The sequence below is a fragment of the Aotus nancymaae genome, unplaced genomic scaffold (genome assembly GCF_030222135.1).
Source record: "Aotus nancymaae isolate 86718 unplaced genomic scaffold, 86718_ANA_hifiasm-v0.15.2.pri h1tg000032l_0, whole genome shotgun sequence".
NCBI lineage: Eukaryota > Metazoa > Chordata > Mammalia > Primates > Aotidae > Aotus > Aotus nancymaae.
The window spans coordinates 9,653,351-9,660,128 of NW_026988445.1; positions in this window are offsets into that span (position 1 = coordinate 9,653,351).

Below are 6,778 nucleotides of genomic sequence, written 5' to 3' on the forward strand. Positions count from 1 at the left end.
CCACCTTACCATATTTAAGCATGATACTAATCTCTAATAACTCCTACTTCCAGAGCATATGATTCTGTTTATGTCTTACCATCTTGCAGAGATGGCATGAGATGGTATCTTGGGAGAATGTGCTGGTAGAGGGATAGGCACAGGCTGATAGGGTGATTTAAGTATTTGAAATGTACATAGGTGCTGCTGGTGGTGATGGTGATAAATATAGAGATAAAGATTTTGGATGATTGCATTGATTGCATTATTAAATTGCATTGATGCCTTGCATGTGGATAAAGGAATGCTGAGGGCAGTTAACAATCGGTTAACGATATAAATTCCTGAGGGAAGAATTATATTTGCCTTTTGGAGAAAAAAACCTTCTTATTTTCTTCCCATACAGGCAAATACTTGCTTTTATTGAAAAAGGGATACCCACTTCTACAGGCTGAAATTATTCAAAGAAGTTTATGGAGTCAAAGTCTTGAGGTTATTATCTATATGTCCCCATGACATGTGTCAGAGATGCAGGTTTTCCCAACCAAGCCTTTGGCTTTGTCACGACAAACTTGCCTTGGTTGGGCATTTAACAGTCTTTCAAGTTCAGCTGCTGTTTATTAAATTCTAGATTTGATCTCATACTTTGCTCACCATTGCATGAGAGGAGGACTTTGTGTAGCCTGCCAAAGAGACTCTCTGGCTCTCATGCTTAGTTTTTAGTTCTCTCCATTGTTAACTGCCCTAACACATTGTTATGTGGATAACGGAATGAGGCATCAATGCAATTTAGTAACAATCATCCAAAATCATTATCCCTATATTTATCACCATTACCACCAGCAGCACCCCTGTACATTTCAAATACTTAAAATCATCCCACCATCCCATGCCTATCCCTCTACCAGCACATTTTCTCAAGATACCATCAATGAAAGTTTTAACAGTCAGACCACCACCTCGCCACAGCCCATCTGTGCTCTACATGCCACCAGAAATGGGGTCCTCCTTGCTAGTTCCAAGGTAATTGTTCCAGTGCATAAATCCATCTTACTGCCTGCTTTCTCAGAACACTCCCAGTGCCAATATTACCTATAAAAGGGAAAGGAAGGCAACAGGTTAGGTAGAGGAAGCTGCCAGACGTTGATGCTGCCCTGACAATGCCTCTGCCAGCCCCACGAGGCACTTCAGAGAAAGCTTTCCTCTTAAAGGAATTCTGCATTGTGATGAATATCTGTGTTATTAATTTGTTGGCTTAAGACTGCCCTCAAAAAAGGATGATCTCAGCTGTCACCTCTTTTTTCTGTCCTTGACTGAGGAGCACCCCAAAAGAGGTTCCCTTGGCTTGAAAGCTGTGAAAGACACTGAAGGTCTATCTGGAGGCAGCCAGCTAACCACATGCCTTGTAGGTTGGAAGAAAGTATTTTCTCGAAGGGGGATATGGGCAGTCTATCTCTGTACCTACCAAAAAATCATAGACAACCACAGCCAGACAAAATTCTGAAGAATTTGTTTCGTCCCTTCTACTTTCAAATGCCACTAGTGTAAGATGCACAGTTGGTTTGTGTACCTCCAAGAAACAAACACACACACAACAACAAAGCCAATCATAAAAGGCCATTAATTTATACACATCCCATTGCAAAGGTGTTAAAATCTAGAAAAGTATGCCTCTTAAAACTTGATAAAATACAGTAGTTGCTTTCCTCTTTGATAACATTTTATGTATGGAAACACCTTGCAACTCCTCTCTGGCACAGGGACTCAGGCCAGCATCATCCTGAATTGGAAAAAGGAGCTCGTCTCTATTTCTTCATGTCCTGTTGACTGTGTTGCATGTAGAGATGAAATAACCTTTCCACCTCTGCTAAGAACACATAGAAATGAGAAATTAAATTTAAAAAGGAAAACCAAAGAACATAGCCAGCCTTAAAAAATACTCAATTCAGTCACCAGTGAATATTAAAATTAGTACAGCCACTTTGGAAAACTGTTTAGCAGTGTTCATTAAACATGAACGTGTGCATACCCACAACTCAGAAGTTCTACCGCCAGATAAATAGTCAAACAAATATATACCAAAAGGCATGAGTAAGAATGATAAAGGAGCACTATTTATTATAGCTCCCAACTGAAAACAACTCAAATGTCCACGAACAGTAAAATGGATAAATTAGTGAAATATAAAACAGTAATAGAAATGAATGAGCTGCTAATATATGCAACAACATGGATGAATTTCATAAAAGGCAGACACAAAGGGTATCCGCAGTGGTATGATTGTGCTCATAAAATCACAGAAATAGCAAAAAACAAATTTGCAATATTAGAAGTCAGGATAATTGTTAGTTTTGTGAGAAACATGAAGGTCATGGCTAAGGGGTATGGAGCTACCAAGTTTCTGTGGTTCTCTGTCTTGATATGGGTTGTACTCAGTAAAATTTCGTCCAGCTATACACTGATGGTTTCATGCTTCACTATAGATGGATTTCAATACAGTAAAAGACTAAAAAGAAATATAATATGAAGCACATGTAACTGAAAAGTTAGAATTTGACAGAGCTAGGTGCCGAATAGTACTCAGTAGTTTGCCATGTTGTTTTCCATTTTCTCAAGTGTTTTAAAAATTTATTACAAGAAACTTAAAATCACTAGAAGGTGGTGAAAAAGTCAAGTCTCAGCTTTTTGCCTCCTGTTGAAAATTTGCTTAGTCATTGGGGGATCCACTGATTTGAAGGGCAATAATTCTTGTCTCAAGGTTAAGTTGGAGGCCAAAGTATGAAAAAGATGATTATGCAGGTTTCAACCAAAAGTCAGATGATATAACTGTATGTGTCATAGAAAATAGACTTCAAGTAGAAAAAATGCTTTTTAAAGATAAAGAAGGTCATGTCAAAACATAAAAGCTTCAAATTCATGGGAAGATAAAAAATTAAACATGTCTTTCTACTGCTCAAAGCATAGCCAGAAAACATATTTAAAAGAAGCTGAAGAGTTCAGGTGAGTGGCTCACATCTATAATCTCAGTACTTTAGGAAACCAAGGTGAGAGAATAGCTGGAAGCTGGAAGTTCGAGACCAGCCTGATTAACATAAGGAGACGCTGTCTCCAAAAGTGAATAGATAAATAAAATAAAAAAGAAATAAAAGAAACTGAAGAACTACAAAGGGGAATAGACAAATCAACAATTATTCAGGTAAATGATAGACAACATAGATTAAAAGATCTGTAGTAAAATGTGAAATCATTATAGAAAAACTTTTTATACTGTAATAAAAAATACTATATAGCTCCCTTATGAGACACGAGTAAAGCAGTTCTAAGTTAATGTTGAGAAACCACTGGAAGATGTGGAAAAAATTAACAGCAATATAAATCCAAACGTAGTAGAATGAAGAATATTTGCAAAGAAGAGCTAAAATGAACAAAATAGGAAACACAAATACAATTAAGATACTAACCAAAAGTTTTTGTTTTAGATAATCAATAAAATTTGACCAACCTATAGCAAAATTTATTAAATAATTAGCATAATAGATACTAAGAATGAAAACGGCTACGGGTATAAAGTGATAGGAGGTAGTATGAACAATTTTATAGTAATCAGTTTGAAATTTTAAATAAAATGAGAAAATTAATAACTTACAAAAGCAAACCAGATGAAAAATAGAGAACCTAGAGCACCTGAAACTATTCGAAAAGAAATTGAATCACTTATTTTTTGTTTCCACATAGCAAAATTCCTGCTTGAGATAACCTCACCAAATAATTCTATCAAATATTCAAGGACCAGACAAGTAAAATCTTATCCAAGCTATTCAAGGATTAAATTAAATTTGTTGGTTTGAAATTGATATTGTAGAGATGCTAATTCTCCCCCAAATACATGCCAATCTAATTAAATTGCCAGCCATAGTTTTTGAGGAACTTGTCAAGATAAACCAAAACTGGTATGAAAATATAGAGAGTTAAGAATAACCAAAACAATCTAAAGGAGATAAGGTGTGAATCCTTGTCCTACCAGATATCAAGACTTATTTAAAACTATCATTACTATTATTATCTTTATTATTTTGAGACAGGGTCTTGCTCTGTAGCTCAGGCTGAAGTGCAGTGGCCTGATCTCAGCTCACTGCAACCTCGGCCTCCTGGGTTCAAGTGATTCCCCCACCTTAGCCTCCCAGTAGCTGGAACTACAGGTACATGCCACCATGCCTGGCAAATTTTTTGTATTTTTTTGGTAGAGACGGGGTTTCACCATGTTGGCCAGGCTGGTCTTGAACTCCTGACCTCAGGTGATCCACTCGCTTCGGCCTCCCAAAGTGCTGGGTTTACAGGCATGAGTCACTGTTCTCAGCCTGTTTTAAGCTGACATTATGAAGACAGTGCACCTCTGGTACAACAAAATACAAATAGAACAATGGATCATAAAAGATCACCAAGAAATAGATTATGTATACATAGATACTTGATTTATGATAGAGATAGCATAGCAGATCTATAACAACAGACTTTTAGCAAATGGTATTGGGACAATTGGATATCTAATTAGAAATCCCACACCACACTGAAACATTCAATCTGGATGGAATAAAGACAGTTGTAAAAAACAAAAGTATGAAGTTTTCAGAATATAATATAGGATAATATTATATATCTCACAGAAGGAAAAATATTTCTTAAAATGTAATAAACATAAATATATAGAAAGAATATACATTTGACTACCATTAAATAAGAACTGGTGTTAATCCACAGATAATATTAAAAGAGAAAAAATACAAGCTACAGTGTAGAAAAGTTTCTAAAAATATATCAAAAAAGATTACTATCCTAAATGTACAAGGAAATATGAATTAATAAGGCAAGCAAACTGATAGAAAAATAAGCAGAAAAACAGATATTTTACAAAGAAACATTAATGACAAGTAAACATGAAGAAAGGCTTAACATCATTATTAGTCAGAAAAATGAAAATTAAACCCAGAATATGCCATATTGGCAAAAACGTAAATATTATATTAGACAATATCAAGTGTCAGTGAAGATGAGCTCTCATCTACCACTGTGGAAGTGAGAATTGCTTCATCTATTTTGGAAAACAGCCTGGAATCATTTAGTGAATGTATACATGCACATTCCCAGTTACCAGCAATCATATTCCTAGCAAGAATGTTTATAATATTATTTTTGGTAATTGCTAAAAACTATAGGCAATCAAAATGTACATCAGTAGCAAAATAGATAAGTAATTTGTGGTATATTCATGATTTTTTTTTTTTAAAAAGACCAAACTACAGTTATATATATAAACATGAATAAATCACAAACATAATATTAAATGAAAGAAAAAGGAACGAAAAGATATTCAGGATGATTCTATTTGCATAATTTGTATAAGCAGGAGTACAAATAACATATGTAAGGGATGAATACATATGTAGTAAAAGCTTCTTTTAAAAAAATCAAAAGAATGACTATAAAAATTCAGAACAGTAGTTATCTGTGAGGAAGGGGATGAAAAAGAAACCATCTTGGAGGGTCAGAAGGAACTTCTATCAATGTTTTCTTAACCTATGTGGTAGTTACACAAATGCTAATTTTAATATTATTATTTAAAATGTAAATTATTTTAAATGCTCTTTCATTATACAGTATACAATAATGCATTGCTTAAGGGTAGGGATACTGATATAGTTTGGCTCTGTCCCTACCCAAATCTCATCTTGAATTGTAGTTGGTTTATGAGATTTAAAGAAAGAAGCCATCTTTATAACATAAAAGTGCAACGTGAAACAGTAAGTACTGATACAGAATCTGCAGCATGTTATCCAGAAGATCTAGCCAAGATCATTGACGAAGCTGGCTACACTAAAACAAATAGATTTTTAATGTAGATAAAACAGCCTTCTATTAGAAGATGATGCCATCCAAAACTTTAATAGCTAGAGAAATTAAGTCAGTGACTGGCATTGATGCTTCTAAAGACAGGCTGACTTTCTTTTTAGCAGTTCATGCAGCTGGTGACTTAAGTAGAAACCAATGCTCATTTACCATTTCAAAATCCTAGAGTCCTTAAAAATTATGCTAAATCTACTTTGCCTTGCTCCACAAATGCAACAATAAAGCCTGCCTGACAGCACATCTGTTTACAGCATGATTTACTGAATTTTTTTTTTTTTTGAGACAGAATCTTGCTCTGTCACCCAGGCTGGAGTGCAGTGGCTCTATCTCATCTCACTGCAACCTCCTTCTCCAGGGTTCAAGCGATTCTCCTGCCTCAGCCTTCTGAAGTAGCTGGGATTACAGGAGTGTACCACCACACCCAGCAGATTTTTGTATTTTTAGTAGAAATGGGATTTCGCCATGTTGGCCAGGCTGGTCTGGAACTCTTGACCTCAGGAGATCTGCCTACCTTAGTCTTTCAAAGTCCTGGGATTACATGCCTGGCCATTTTACTGAATATTTTATGCTGTTGAGACCTACCTCTCAGAAAAAAAGAAAGATTCCTTTTAAAATATTACTGTTCATTGACAAGTCCTCCTGGTCACCCAAGAGCGCCTAAGAAGATGTATAGAAGATGAATGTTATTTTCATGACTGCTAACACAACCTCCATTCTGCTATCCATGGATCAAGGAGGAATTATGACTTTCAAGTTTTGTTATTTAAGAAATACATTTCATAAGGCTATTGTTGTTATAGATAGTTGATTTATGGATTTGGGCAAAGTAAATTGAAAACTTTCTGAAAAGAATGTATCATTCTAGATGCTATTAAGAACATTTATGATTCATAGA